Consider the following 16,871-nt stretch of genomic DNA (forward strand, 5'->3'; position numbering starts at 1 on the left):
TTAACGATTTGATTACTCCTCTGTAAAGGGAGCGTTGAGAGATTCTAATTGGGAAGATGACAAGGAAGGAAGAGGAAGGGAGGTTAGCCAATTGAGTGATGCCTGTGGGGGGGATGGACAAGTAGAGTTCAATAGAAGTTTTCAAAAATGTTAAGGACATCCTTAGGGAGTGATACTATATTACCCGTGGCATTGCAGAGTTTATATAGATGGGGGTGATGCAAGGTATGGTTACATTTATGGACGAACATGGAGGACGCTATGTAAGAGAAATTTGGCTTTCGACCATCGGAGGGATTTTTCTACTTTGACTGATAACAGGGTATTAAACTCCAACTTGTTTCTGAGCTATTAGTTGTCTTTTAGATAGTGTTAGGTTTCCAATTTGTAGTCTATGTAATTTATCAAATTCTGTGGTTAACGTATACATTTCTTGCCAGCTCTCTTCATTTTTCCTTGAGGCAATACTGATGAGAAGGCCTCTTAAAACTGCCTTGTGAGCCACCCGCAGAGTACCAGGGTTATATATAGCGTGACGTTTAAAGTAAAGTACTCTTGAATAGTGGTAGTAATTTTTTGGTGGGTAATGTGATCTGTAAGCAGAGTCATTTAAACGCCAAGTGTATCTAGTTCCTGACAAACCAATTAGAGTAGTAGATAGGGTTACAATGTCATGGTCAGACCATGGGCAGAGATGGATTTCATAGTTAGTGGAGTTAGCTAGAATAATAGGGGTACAGAAAATACAACATACAATACAATACAAATACAATAGTATAACCTGGCAAGAGTCATGCGGTGGGAATAACCACTGCAACTTTGATGTGAGTTCAGATTCATAGACCTCAAGTTTCCCTGAAAACTAAAATTGTGTCAAAATTCCCAGAGCTTGCTCCCTGATTGTGGCTTGCATGTGGATTTTCTGAACACAAGTGGATTTTTTGAACTAAAGTGGAGCGTTAATAACCAGGAGTTGTGCTTTGACTGCTTCTGCTTGACTGCTTCTGCTTGCAAGTGTTGTTTTTGGGGGTGTTTTATTTTATCCCCTCCTTTATTTGATACATTTGCTAGCAGTTTTTAAAAGACCTTTTTTTCTGACACTTTTTAAACAGCATTTTTTTTCTCCCCTCTTTCTTCCTGCCAAATTAGGGGAGGGGTTAATTGTTCACAGGTGTATAAAGGTAGTTATACAAACTCCCCCTTGAGCTTGCTCCCTGATTGTGGCTTGCATGTGGATTTTCTGAACACAAGTGGAGAGTTAATAACCAGGAGTTGAAAACAGGAGTTAAGACAGGAGTCTCTAACCTCTATCCTACATCCATCCTCCCCTCCATTTTAAAGATCCCACTGCAAGGGGCAACCAGACAGCTTTCCAGAAATGTCAGGCTGGCAGCAAGCCAGATTCACTGGAACCAGAGTGTTTAAAGGGGACAACCGCAGCCAGGTAAGCTTGCACCCCCACTCCCCCCCCCCCCAGTGATTGTTCCAGGGACTCCGTCCGACCGCCTACGGGGATCAGGAAGGAATTTTTGCCCCACTGGTGCATTTGGCTGCTACTGTCAGGGGGTTTTTCGCCTTCCTCTGGAACAACCATAGGTTAGCATACCCCTACCTCCGGCCTCCTTTCCATTTTTTACGCTATCCTAGGATGACTATTCCAGATCACAGCCAGACTTCTTTTCTAAGCGGAGACCTCCACCTTAAGTAAAGGCAGCTGGAACAGCCAGCAACCGAATACAACAACTCCTTCCGCATCCATATAGGCATCCCCTGATCAACTTGCTCGCTAATAGCCTCAAGCACGGCGGCAAGTTGATACCTAGCCCCACCTCAGGATCAATACCCTGATCAGGATCATCATCTTAGGCCCATAGTACCATCAACAGCATCCACAAACCATGTGCTACTTCAAATACTCAGCTGAAGATCTGCACAGACTAAGGAACATCAACACCACATTGCCATCTTCCATACAAAAAATACTTCAAAGAGAACAACTATTAAAAACCGGACGACAACCAGCTCCCAACCACAGGAAGACATCTACTCGACCACTACAATTAGATTGTGCCTTGATTAATGCCAGGTCTGCAGTCAAGCATAGACTGGAAGTACACGACTTCATCATCGAGAACAATGTAGACTGCCTCTTCATCACCGAAAGCTGGTTAACCTCTGACTGCAACACCATCCTCACCGAATTGGTGCCGGAAAACTACAGGATCCTAACCGAACACCGGATAGGGAAAAAAGGAGGAGGCCTAGCAGTGATCTTTAAAGGTCACCTGGATCTCACTAAACCATCATCTCAGAACCCAGTGTCTTTTATGGAAACCCTGACGCTACATTTTCAACCAACACCCCATGACACCACTCATATACTACTGTGCTACAGACCACCGGGACCAAAGTCCAATCTTCTTTCACCCCTCACGGAATCCTTTGCAATGCACACCCTAAAATTCAAAAATTTCCTGGCACTCTGAGATTTCAACCTTTGGGCAAACGAGCCTAAAGACCCCATCGCGACTGCCTGCATCAATCAACTAGAAGAACTGGGTCTACAGCAACTGATAAAGACTCCCACGCATGGGTCAGGACACACCCTGGACCTCATTTTCAAACAGAACATCGACGTCAACATACTCGACAACATAACTCTGCCATGGACGGATCACCACGCCATCAAATTCAAAATCACTACCAACATCACCAACGCAAAACGGAAACCTGTAACAACGCACTGGACCAGATCGCATAAAAAACTGTACTCCGAAGCCTTCAAAACCACTCTGTCCAAAAAAATATCTACAATAACCTTAAACCACTCTACGGAGGAAACACTCAACTCCCTGAACATGGCATTACTGCAATCAGCAGACTCGGTAGCACCAAAACGCAGGGCTCTCATCAGGAAGAAAAATGCTGGATGGTTTAATAGCTCCCTCTCCGTACTAAAGCAAGAACGCAGAAGAGCGGAAAGAACATGGAGAAGAAATCCCACCGAGGAAAACCTATTTAACTACAAAGGTCTGACAGAGAATTATCGGAAGGCAATCTTCAAAGCCAAAAAGGACCACTTCTCATATACAATCTCAACGGCCGCAAACCAACCACGGGAACTGTTTAAACTGGTTAATCAATCAATGAATCCGGTGTGCCTAGAACCCCCAGAAAGCGAATCCCAGGATTACTGTGACAAACTGTCTGATTTTTTCATCGATAAAGTCAAAACCATCAGGGAAACAATTTGTCAGAAGAAAACATCCAACCTCAGCCAGCAAATACATAAAGAGGATGTCCGCACCAACATACCGCAACCGCCAAAATTTTCACTATCCCCAATTACCGTAGACACCGCAAAAAACATCATTAATAAACTGCGTGACAGTACCTCACCTATTGACATCATCCCCACAAAACTACTGAAAGAATGCTCCGACATCGTGGCTCCAACCATAACCCACCTCATAAACCGATCATTCCACGAAGGGATTGTTCCCAGCATCCTCAAACAAGGCATCGTCAAACCTCTACTCAAGAAACCAAACCTGGACCCTCAGGATCCAAACAACCGTAGGCCGATTACAAGCCTCAACACCATTTCTAAGATCATGGAGAAAGCTGTAGTACATCAGCTACAACTTCACCTGGATACTCACAAACTCCTGGACCCGCTGCAATCAGGCTTCCGCCCGGGTCATGGAACAGAAACAGCTCTCCTCAAGATTTGGGATGACGCCCTCGAAGCGGCAGATGACGGAGAGCCGTGTCTCCTCGTACTGCTAGACCTAAGTGCAGCGTTTGATACAGTAGATCACAATACTCTACTCGTCCGCCTCACAGAAGTAGCCGGAGTCCAAGACATAGATCTCCATTGGTTCGCGTCCTTCCTAGGAAATCGGTCACAGACAGTGAAACTAGGAAAATTCATCTCCGAAACTCGGGCAGTCACCTGCGGAGTCCCTCAAGGCTCTCCGTTGTCACCCGTTCTCTTCAACATTTACATTCGCCCACTCCTTCAAATCATCACATGCTCAGATCTCTGCTTCCACTCTTACGCTGACGACACGCAACTTTATTTCCGGATCAATGGAAAAAAAGATCACCAACAACAACTTGAAAACTGCCTCAAATCAATAGAGGACTGGATGACCACCAACTCCCTCCAGCTGAACCAATCAAAGACAGAGCTTCTTATCTTACACCAAAATCATAAGCCCGCAACCAAAACCTTCTGGTCTCCACCAACCGTCTTTGGGCAGACTATCTCCCCAAAGACCAAAGCGAAGAGTCTCGAGGTTATTTTAGACGCACAAATGTCAATGGATGCGCAAATAGGATCTGTAGTCAGTCGATCTCACCATCTGCTGCGCATGCTTCGCAGACTCATCCCTTTTATCCCAAAGAATGACAAAGCAGTGGTAGTTGGAACAATCATTAATTCAGGACTGGACTACGCAAACTCGCTTTACATAGGATTACCACAATATCAACTTGCGCGATTACAACTGATCCAAAACACGGCGGCAAGGCTGATAACAGGAAAAAAAACCTGGGAATCCATTTCTCCTTCACTGAGGAGCTTACATTGGCTAACCGTAAAAAATCGGATCACGTTCAAGACCCTTTGCCTCACCCACAAATGCGTGCATAGAGAAGCTCCGCAATACCTAATGGAGAAAATAAATCATTACACACCAAACCGCAGTCTTCGATCAGCCAACAAAAACCTCCTCCTCGTGCCCAAAGCCCGGTATAAATCCAAGGGGGATCGGAGATTCGCTGTCCAAGGGCCTCGGCTATGGAATGCTCTACCAATCAACATCCGCCTGGAAGAAAATCACCTGGCTTTTAGGAAAAAACTCAAGACCTTCCTCTTTTAGCAGATGATCAAAGCTCGCCACAGCGCCTAGAGGCGATTCAGTTCGCATTGTGCGCTATATAAGTATTTCATTCATTCATTCATTCAGAGATATAGTAAAAAAGGCAAAGAAACCTTGTAATTATTCTCCTCCACAAGGGCAGTGCCCACCAGGGAATACCATATAAACAGCACTATGATCACAACATTTTAAGCTTTGTTTGATATGCTTCAGGGACTTAGGAAACATGAAGATAAACTGTAAAACAAGAGAAAAAAAAAGCATTCTAGTTTTGTGCTGGTACAATTTAGGGTCAGGATGCAAATAGCATAAACCTGAAACGTAAAAACCTAACATGTAAGGGGCGTACAAGCCCCTAACTCCAGGAGTCATATCCAAAGTTTCAAAAGAAGTCAAGATATGAGTGGTGTGGGAGGGGGCATAGTATGGACCTCCGCCAAACTAACCTACTGAGCCTGAAATATTTGCAATGTGCATGCATGTCAAGTGATTTATTCTATGGAGACAGATAGCAAAATATCGCAGTCTGTTTCCATGTATGGGGACCTAATAGGGATCTTCTTTGAAAGAGTAGAAGGTGTCTAAGTATAAGGGGTGGGGTGCAGCATCAATAAGTCTTTAGATGGCAATGTAGGGGGATACTCAAGTGTCCTGGTGCAGTTTGTAAAGGAGAGATCCTACCATCTGTTCATTCCATTTACTTGCAGCTCTAGGGAGCAAGAATGGATATTGTACACAATCTGTATTATTCTGCAGAGAGGAACTTCCAGGAACTGCCACTAGGTGGAGCTCTGTCATTAGAAAACGTAAGGCAGACCGTTATAGTGCTAGCAGAAGCAATATGGCCCATCTTAGTGCCAATAATAAGCAGCAGGCAGAAAATCATTTGAAGTTTCAACCAATTTCACGTCTGGTGCATCTCCTCTCATGTCTCGGGGAAGGTGTGTGCCAGATAGGAGCTGGGCAAGGTGTGGAAGGTGGACGAGGAAGGGCCTCTGCTTCCATAAGGCCCAGTTTTACCAAGATTTCTTGTCCTACCAAAAGCGTAGTAGCTATGTATGTTCTTCCATTGTGGGGGATGGTAAGCTTGAAGGGAAAACCCAATCTATAACATATATGTGCAGAAGCCAAAACAGTAGGGAACTCCTTCATTTTTTACGCTGTCTGTCCAGAGTTGCTGAGGAGATGTCTGGATAAATTTGTATGGGTATACCGTCCAGGGACATAGTGTGAGAGTTGCGGGCTGCTCTGAGGATCTCCACTTTTATCAGAAACTCCTTTAGGCAGAGCACAATGTCCCAGAGTGGGTTATCAGGGGTGGTTTTGGTTGTAGAGCCCGGTGTATGCGATCACAGGTAAAGGAATCAGTTTCATGATCCGGTAGTAGGGACTGGAACAATTTATGCATGGCAGGGTTCAGATCAGTGTTAGATTCAGGGACCCCCTGATCTTGAGATTGTTTCTGCGATTGCGATTGTCAAGATCTTCAACTTGAAATTGAAGTTGAGTGCCTGATGCTGCAAGGAATTAATGTTCCCTTGGAAAGATCATTGTGGGCTATACTGAGTTCATCATGTTTTGTCTCCAAGCGGTCAGTACGGGCCCCTAAAGCAGCAATCTCTTGTGTATTTTTGTGCTCCTATGCAGTTCCGTTTGGAATTTAGCAGCTATTTTGCTATAGATAGATTCTAGACTTTTTTCTTGGTCCTCTTTTGTGAGAGAAGATGTGTACTCACTGTCCTGCGGAGGAGCGGAGGAGTCCTCTTTTATTTATTTATTTAAAACCTCTATCCCAACAGGAAAAAAAAATTGCTGTAACTGCTTACCTTTTTTTAGCTGGAGTGTGGCTTCCATTTGTTAATGTATTTAAATCTACTAGCGCATCTAACACTATTCTCTCCCCAGAGTGGCAATGCTGTCCAAAACTATCTCTGTTGCTGCTTCATTCAGAGTTGGGGTTACTCTAATACAGGAGGTGTATTACTGCCCAGTTCACCAGGTGAAAACAGAGGGGAAAAGACTAAAAATAAAACAAATACAGCCACTATATCTAATGAATGGTAACCTGCGATATTGTCAGGACATGTGTCATTTCCTGGGTCACCTGCTGGTGGCACTGTTGTTCCTGAAGTCAGAGGGCATAGATCAGGTGGCCACCCAGCTGCAATCTTATGCAAGTAAATAGGCTGCCCCTGGCTGACTGCACCTGGCCCAGTGCTTCAGTGATTCCTGTGAGCTATGTCCCTACCTGATTCTCAGAGGCGGCTCCCTAATTAGGCAAATTAGGTGGTTGCCTAAGGCCTCACGCTCTCATGGGCCTCGCAGCCTAATTTGCCTAATGTGTGTGTGGGAGTGAGAGGGAATGTCCCCCGGTCAGTGTCCCCAGGGCCGTCTTTATGCCCACAACTAATTTCCCCCCAGTCAGGGGGCTGACTGACCACTTAAGCACTGCCTGAGGTCCCAGGGTCAGTGGGTGGCTGTATGTACTCCCCTTCTCTGACTCCTTCCCTTATGCCCCGCTCTGTGGATCTCCTGCAATGTGTAGAGTACAGTGAAAATGTAGAAAACTGTTTGCCCAGGGTTCAATCGATATTAAAGATGCCCCTGGGTGTCCCCAGATCAGCGGAATGAGCGGGCCGGCACACACTGGGGTAAAGCCATGGAGGTTCCAGCCAGCTCTAACACCCCCCACTCACACTAAGAACATCTCATCAGCTGCAACCAATAGCAGACTCTAACGCTATCCTAACCTTCTCCCAAGTTGTAGTTCTCCACACCACACACTAGTCCGCCTGTGCCCTGATCTGCCGAGACTACACCTCCCAGAATGCACTGTTGGGCACTCAAAGCAAATGTCTTGGCTTCTCTTGCTTGTAGTAGGGGACAGAGGCGTGTATAGAGGGATCATATGTTGGCACCCTGTCTGTGGTGGGATAATCTGTGGTTGTGGCTCTAGTGTAGAGTGGTTGCTGCCATAATGTGGTGCTACCATGTTATCCGGGTGAGAGTTTGCTTGTCATTACCTTAATAAGGCCATCTCTTGTATCATGTCTGCAGTCTCCGACCATCTCCTGTATAATGTCTGCAGTCTCAAGACATCTCCTGTATCATGTCTGCACAGTCTCTGACCCTCTCTTGTATCATGTCCTCACAGTCTCTGACCATCTTCTGTATCGTGTTCACAGCCTCTGACCATCTCTTGTATCTTGTTTTCAGTCTCTGACCTTCTCTTGTATCATGTCCACACAGTCGCTGACCATCTCCTGTATCATGTCTGCAGTCTCCGACCATCTCCTGTATAATGTCTGCAGTCTCAAGACATCTCCTGTATCATGTCTGCACAGTCTCTGTCCCTCTCTTGTATCATGTCCTCACAGTCTCTGACCATCTTCTGTATCGTGTTCACAGCCTCTGACCATCTCTTGTATCTTGTTTTCAGTCTCTGACCTTCTCTTGTATCATGTCTACACAGTCTCTGACCATCTCTTGTATGATATCTGCACAGTCTCTGACCATTTCTTGTATTATGTCTCTACAGTCTCTGGCCATCTCTTGTATTATACCCGCACAGTCTCTGAACATCTCATGTATCAAGTCTACAAAGTCTCTGACCATCTTTTGTATCATGTCTGCGAAGTTTCTGACCATCTTTTGTATCATGTTCACACAGTCTCTGACCATCTTCTGTATAATGTCCTCACAGAATCTAACCATCTCCTATATCATGTCCTCACAGTCTCTGACTATCTCCTGTATCATGTCCTCACAGTATCTAACCATTTCCTGTATCATGTCTTCACAGTCTCTAACCATTTCCTGTATCATGTCCTCAAATCTCTGACCATCTCCTGTATCATGTCTGCAAAGTCTCTGACCATCTCTTGTATCATGTCTGCATAGTCTATGACCATCTCTTGTATTATGTCCACACAGTCTCTGACCATCTGCAGTCTTTGGGGGGGCTACAGAGGAGTCAAGGGTGGGAGCGCTACTAGTATGGGGGTCATAGGAGGAGTCAGGTGTGTGTGGACTGTGGAGAGGAGAATATAGGATGAAACCAGAGCCGCCACACTGAAGCTCAGAGGGAACTTTCTGACTAGGCCAGTCTGACGGGGGGTCACTGATGTAAAGGGGGTAAATACAGCAAGGTAAGGGGGCACTGATATAAAGGTTCCCCCTTATATCAGTAACCCCACACTCACACACACACACAATCTTACAACAGAGTTCCCCTTTACACCAAAGTGTATAATAAATTGAAAAACAGGCCTCCTTCCACTATCTCAGTGCTATGAAACTTAAATATTAAAAACCACATATCTATAAATCACATATAATCCATCGATCAGCTGTGGCTTAAAATAATAGAAATTGTACAAACAAATAGTATCAAGCCCACAGGTACCTATATGAGCACCTATAAATACTGAAGCAGCACTACTGTAATTTCCTAATATGACCAGCTTTCATATGATTTTAGGCACAAAAAGTCCAAAATACGCAGGTAGTGGTCTTAATGTTGAATGGTTAAAATGCACCTCACACCAAGATCCTCAAACCGTGCACCACACTCCCCTTAGGGGTTCTTACTCACAAGTTATAAACAGAATTTAAGCCTTGAAGTGTTTCGATAACTGTCATCCACATCCTGAGTTGGGTCAAAACTGCCAATAACATCCACAGGTAATCGGATAAATGGAAAAAAAAAAAACTCCACATAGTGTGATTCCATTTACCTTTTATTTCAATTCCCAACATCTTAAAATTACAATTACCATTATATTGGGATTGATGGAAATGTACAAATATACAAACATCAGCGTTGCCAGCAGTCCATGCTCGACACGAGATGTTAAACCCAGGAGTTTAACGCCTTGTGACTAACATGGACTGCTGGTAATATGCAGTTTTGACCCAACTCAGGATGTGGATGATGGTTATCTAAACACTTCAAGACTTGAAGTCTGTTTATATTTGGTGAATGAGAACCCCTAAGGGAGGTGTGATGCTGCTTCAGTATTTCTAGGTACCTGTGGACTTGATATTATTTATATATATATATATATATATATATATATATATATATATACCCTACATTTAATGATATTGAAGAGTAATTTGTTAGAGAAAATTCTAGAAACAGTTAATTTTATACAGTCAATTTCTATCGCTTTCATTATTTTACTCATTATGGGTGTGAGTAGGGCCTCATGTCTAAGATTTGCCTATGGCCCCACAAAGCTTAGAGCCGCCTCTGCTGATTCTGATCCTGAGCCTTATTCATGTGCCTGATCGTGCTCCTTGTTCCTGGGACCTGCTCCCCTTGTTTCCTGCCTTTGTCCTGACCTTGCTCTGCTCATATGTGTTCTCTTTATTGCTCTCTTTATTTGTACATAGTTAGTTAGGTTATTGTTTGGGTTTCTGCACTGTCACTTTTTTTGGCACTTTCCATTGCTTATGGTTTATTTGCTAACCCTTCCAAATATGTTACATTTTTAGTTTAATACCGTTTTAACATTGTTTGATACCACAGGAGTGGAACATTTCTGGTTATCTCCTGAAAAGCGGAAACAAATCTCTCCTGCACTCAGTTGTAGTGCTGAGGGTATGTCACTGTTTTCTGTTGCCTGACTAATGCATGTGGCGCCAAAAGGTCTTGTTGCCCTGTTGCCCTCACAGGATTTGCCCTGTTGCCCTCACAGCATTTATATAAATACTAGAAACAACAACAAAAGAGAGAGCACATTACCAACATAGCACTTTATTTTTGAAACGTGAAAAGTAATCTACTTACAGACGCATGACAAATTTGGGCAAATTAAAAGGATGCAGGTGAGACAACAGTCTCAGCCAGTGGTGTGGGAAGCTCTCATAGCGTCCAAAGGCTAATGCCACTTACACACGACCATGATGGTCTTTCCAATGGAGTTCCGACAGAGTTCCGCTGTAACGGACTTGCATACACACGATCACACAAAAGTCTGATCGTTTAGAACGAGATGACGTAAGATGGGACTGAAGTTCAATAGCCAGTAACCAATAGCTGCCCTTGTGTTGTTTTTGGTCCATCGAAATAGCATACAGACAAACGCTTTTCCCCATAGGAATTGATTCAGTCGGAAAGATTTAAAACATTTTCTATTTCTAGGTCCGTCAGAAGTTTTGAAAATAAAATTAGATGAAGCCCACACATATCCGATGAAATGATTCTGTCTGACTTTTTCTGCCGGCATTAGTCGTTTTGAGGGTGAAGCCCTCTTCTTCAGAGCCAAAGAGCTCTTTGGCTCTGAAGAAGAGGTCTTGACCCTCAAAATGTGTAAGCGCTTCCCATACCACTGGCTGATTACTGTGGATCCAGAGGTTGCCTCATCTGTATCCTTTTATATGGCCAAACTTGTCATGCATTTCTAAGTAGATTACTTTTCACACTTCAAAATAAAATTATATTGGTAATGCATTAGGTCGGTGTGCCCTCTCTTTTGTTGTTATCTCTTGAAAAGCTACAGGCTGCACTTGATTTTTTTAGTTAAGCTACAGATGTTGCTGCACTCTGTGTTTTTTTTGTTTTTTTTTGAGGGCAAAAGACATAAAATACTGTACCGTTCACCCTATATTGGATTCTCCTTAGAAATATACTGTAAATATATTACAATCAGCATTCTTTGAGGTAAACATGTTTTGCCCATGTCCATGTGACACCAGAATAATGATCCATATAAAAACTCGCCCCAGCCCATAGCGGATTTCTAACCTCAGAACAGGAAAAGATTTAACAATTTTCAATTAGGAAGGCAGTACATCACTTACGGTATATGAAAAATATTTTCTTGCATGGCGTTCAGAAAGGCTTTTCTTTATTTGGACTCTTGGACAACACTAAGGTGTTTCTAGGCAACAGATGATTGTCTACTGATTGTGCACGGATTGAAAAAAGATGAAATGTGTTTATACAGTAGGGGATATTCCATAGCCAACTAAAATTCTGGAATGAGTTTATTTTATTTCATCTGATTGCTCTTGTTGACCTAAAACAAGTTTGTTTTCAGTAGTGTCTTTTTGGTACATGAGCGTCCAACTAAAACCAACATAGATGTTTATGATTCCATCATTCATATTTAGTGACTGCAATGTAATTCTTGTGTTTTAGGAGTGCAGGTGAAAGCTTCTAGGTTCAAACATTTTATTATATCTGAAATTGAAGGAGAACGTTTATGATGGAGAGTATGACTTTTCTGGCATAGCAGATTTAACACATTATAAGGCCACAGTGGGGCACTTCTGATTGAATCCAAAAAGCACAAAAAAAATGTGTTTGAGTGCCACAATGGAGTGAATTGCAGATATAAATGTATGCATATAATATAATACAATTAATTTCAGGGCCTTTTGAATGCCCACTTCATCAGGGTTTTAATGGTTGAGGGAGAGGTCATTGGAATGGTATTAATAAACCCTGGAAGCCAGTGGTAGAATTAACCTTATTCTATAATTTTTTGTACAAATACAAAATTGCAAAATGACTGGATAGGATAACAATTTCAAAGAAACCAAAACTCTATGCTCTTGTACACACGGTCGGAATATCCGACGGACAAAGTTTTAGAGCTGGGCTATAAAACTTTTTGACAACATGATCCGATCGGACTTTGTCCGATTGTGTGTAGAGAATTCCGATCGGACAAAGTGCCACGCATGCTCAGATCAAATTTCTAGACCAAAGCTATTGGCTAATAGCCTGAACGTAGTCCCGTCGTAACGAAATAACGTTGTCACGTTATGTACGATCAGATTTTCCGACAACTTTGTCTGACCATGTGTATGCAACACAAGTTTCGGACAAAATCCGACGGATTTTGTTGTCGGAATGTCCGACCGTGTGTACAAGGGCTAATTGGTTTAGTACTCTTCCTTTGTTCTTTCCTTCCTTATTTTAAAAGTTACACCATACAAAGTATGTTCGAGGCAGCACGGTGGCTAACTGTTTAGCCCTTTTGCCTATCAGCACTAATGTTGTTGGTTTGACTCTCAACCATGGCACTACCTGCCTGGAGTTTGCATGTTCCCCTTGTGCATGTGTGGGTTTCCTATGGGTACTCTGGTTTCCTTCCACACTCCAAAGACATGCTGATAGATTCACTGGGTCCTCTCTAAAATTAGCCCTAATATGCGCATGTATGAATGAGAGTTAGGGGCCATAGATTGCAAGCGCCTTGAGAGCAGGGACTGACGTGAATGAATAATATATACAGTATGTAAAGCACTACATATATTGACAGTGCTATATAACTGCCTGTAATAAATAAAAGTAAGTCTAAAGCCGTATAGAGACAAACCTATATGCTAGAGAGTGTAAAACTAATATTTTTTAATTCTATTTAAAGCATTCAGAAAAAGTGTGCTCCCTTCCCTAAGATAGTCCACAGCTGCCATTTTATGTTAAAATGTTATATACATTATACCCCAAATTATAAATTTTCTCACACTGTAGAAAATATGATTTTTAACTACTTCCCGATCAGCCCCACATTTGTACTGCGTCAGGTTGGCTCTCCTCTGCGAATCTCCGTCATTGTACATCGGGCACATACATGGCGATCTGTGGGCGCTCATGCGTGTGCCTATTTTCTAGCGGAGAGCCAATCAGCGATCGCTCCACAGAGAAGCAGAATGGGGATGTGCCAGTGTAAACAAAAAGATCCCCGTTCTGTCAAGGTAGGAGTGAGATTATCTGTTCCTAGTGATTAGGAACAGCCATCTCTCGCTACTACCTGCCAGTCCACATCCCCTCACAGTTAGAAAGAACCTACCAAGGGAACACTTAACCCCTTGATCGCCCCCTGGTGTTGACCCCTTCCCTGCCAGTGTCATTTATACAGTAATTAGTGCATTTTTATAGCACTGATCGCTGTATAAATGTCACTGGTCCCAAAAAAGTGTCAAAAGTGTGCGATCTGTCCACCGCAATGTCACAGTCCCTCAAAAATTTGCAGATCACTGCCATTGCTAGTAAAAAAATAAAAAAATTAATTATAATAATAAAAAATGCCATAAATCGATCCTCTATTTTGTAGACGCTATAACTTTTGCGTAAACCAATCCATATACGCTAAATGGGATTTTTGTTTACCAAAAATATGTATAAAAATACATATTGGCCTAAACTGAGGATTAAATTTGTTTTTGTTTTTTTTGTATATGTATTATAGCAAAAAGTAAAAAATATTTTTTTTTTCAAAATTGTTGCTTTTTTTTGTTTATAGCGCAAAAAATAAAAACCACAGAGCTGATCAAATACCACCAAAAGAAAGCTCTATTTGTGGGAAAATGAGGACATCAATTTTGTTTGGGTACAATGTCGCATGACTGCGCAATTGTTAATTAAAGCAATGCAGTGCCGTATCGCAACAAATGACCTGGTCAGGAAGTGGGCAAATCCCTCCGGGGCTGAAGTGGTTAAACTTAAACTGTGAACAAATACTGAAATACATGGTTGAAATAGATACATGACAACTGTTTTACCATCCTAATGATTTGTATCTCTGTCCATCCAGTCCTTCTTTTTAAAAAGCTCTGTCACACCACACAGCCTTATCTGGAGGGGCACGAAACTTGGTTTTTCTTTGTTGCAGTGAATTAACTACAGAAGAGAAAAAATACTGTATTTATTAGCGTATAACACACACCCTGAAAATCAGGTGCAAATAACGCGTGCGTGTTCTATGCCAATACTTCAATTTTAGCTTTCTCTGAGGGGACAGGGAGGGGGCGGGACAAGCGCCATCATATTACATGCAGTGAGAATCTCCTGTTTACTTGGCGGCCTCTGTAATAGGAAGTCCCGTCTCCTGGGTCACCATTGGACCACTGTTCTTTCTATTATAGGAGATTCTCACTGTATGTAATCTGTTGGTGCTCGTCCCGCCTCCCTTCCTGTCCCCTCTAGGCTGCAGATGGGCATCGATCAGGCTGCACTGATGGCAAAGGTGAGGCAGCTGCATTGAAGGCAATGGTGAGATTGCTGCATTGAAGGTAACGGTGAGCTGCATTGATGGCAATGGTGAGGCTGCTGCATTAAAGGCAATGGTGAGGCTGCTGCATTGATGACAATGGTGAGGCTGCTGCCTTGACTATCTTGATGACAATAGTGAGGCTGCTGCATTGATGGCAATGGTGAGGCTGCTGCGTTGAAGGTAATGGTGAGGCTGCATTGATGTTGACTGATGAGGCTGCATTGATGGCACTTGTGGGGTTGCAGATTGGCATTGATTAAGCTGCATTGATGGCAATGGTGAGGCTTCTGCATTGATGGCAATGGTGAGACTGCTTCATTGATGACAATGGTTAGGCTGCTGCATTGATGGCAATGGTGAGGCTGCATTGATGTTGACTGATGAGGCTGCATTGAGTGTGGGGCTGCAGATGGACATTGATTAAGCTGCATTGATGGCAATGGTGAGGCTGCAGATGGGCACTGACCCTTATTTTGCTTCAAAGTTCCTTATTTAAAATTTAAGGTTTTTTTTTCCTGAAACTTCCCTCTTAAAATTAATGTGTGTTTTATACGCTAATAAATATGGCAAATCAAATTTCCTGCTGTTTCAGACAAGGCAGTGTGGTGGAACTGCTTAAAATGTAGGGCTGTATGGGCAGAGCTACAGGTTACAGGCCTCGTATCCCCCCCATACTGAAAAGTGAAAGGAGAACCAGCAGACTGATCAGCTCATGTTTCTATCGCTATGCTCTTTCCTCCCATCAGCATGCTTCCTTGCTAGCATATTAGCACTGCAGCACAGCTGACTGGCCCCTTGTGCTGGTTTACTCTCTCACAGTCTGTGCTTTGCTGTACAGGGACAACACAGGCAGATACCAAGTCAAATTCATATATTTCCACTGTTTGCTTTAAAAAAATAAATAAACGTAACTGTATATTAATGAATAGTCGAATTCAGATATGTGGTAATGCCTGTCTTGTATATCTCTCTATAGTTTAGCTTTAACTTATCCCTATGAAAAAAGGATTTGGTTTAATATACTGCAGTATATTAAATACACAAGAGCATTTTAAATGGCATTACATACTGATAAAAAGTCAAGTATAAGAGCGCAAACATAAAACATTTCTTTGCATGGAACAACCTAAACACCACAATTGATAACCAATTCAATTAGATACTGATAAAAGTCAAGTGTAAAAACACAAATATTAAACATTAAAGTGCAGGAAACAACAACAACAACAACAACAACAACAACAACCCACACACTACAAATGTAAACTGATTAGAACAGCGGGAAGCTGCACATAGTGTGTATGAAGGGTGCGTACAAGAACTACTACAGACAGCATACAACATTTAAAAACTGCTGTTACAGACCATTTGTCGAGTGACTGGCTTGATTAAATCTTCATGTTCTTGGCAGTAGAGTATGGAAGTGACAGTTACTTCATTTATAATAAAATAATCAGAAAGACAAATCCACTAACATTAAAATGGCAAGCTATGTTTCTTTGTGTCTGTTACAAAGCTTTTGCTGCTTAGAAACACTCCACCCTCTAAACAAACATTCATACTGTGCCTTTCATGACTGTCACTTGCAGGCAAAGGGAAGTAAAAAAAGAATGTCATTCTTAAGTGATCACAATAGATGAAACAGAGACTCAACATTCCATATATATACAGTTCAACAACGCACATTTCACTTCTAGCACTGGCTGTTTAAAGGCGTATTAAATCCAAGAGCAAATATTTATTATTTTGCAGCTCACCAATTCTTAGATGTGTTGGCTGCATTACTTTCCTTTTTTTTAGGCTTTCTTTTCTCTATTTTCATCTGGTGATCTAGCCATCAAGTCTGTTGTTTTTCATAACACAAACTCTCCAGCAGAATGTATCAGTTTACATGGATGAGACAAAGCGCTTACACTGGCAGGGGTGATTAAAATGATCAGCTTTTATTTATTCATGTAAAACCTTTATCCCAAAA

At 42.4% G+C, this 16,871-nt stretch overlaps 1 protein-coding gene across 3 annotated transcripts in view; it reads right to left on the reverse strand.

Annotated features, from left to right (window-relative positions):
- Nucleotides 1–16,397, reverse strand: part of LOC143933862 (uncharacterized) — a 164,861-nt gene extending 148,464 nt beyond the window's left edge. For all 3 annotated transcript variants that reach the window (XM_077456949.1, XM_077456947.1, XM_077456948.1), the window contains exon 1: nucleotides 16,262–16,397. The gene's annotated coding sequence lies outside the window, so the exon portion shown is untranslated. The remainder of the gene's footprint in view (nucleotides 1–16,261) is intronic.
- Nucleotides 16,398–16,871: the final 474 nt, after the last annotated feature.

Source organism: Lithobates pipiens, unplaced genomic scaffold (genome assembly GCF_037356315.1).
Source record: "Lithobates pipiens isolate NorthernLeopardFrog02 unplaced genomic scaffold, aLitPip1_a1.2 Scaffold_27, whole genome shotgun sequence".
NCBI classification, from domain to species: domain Eukaryota; kingdom Metazoa; phylum Chordata; class Amphibia; order Anura; family Ranidae; genus Lithobates; species Lithobates pipiens.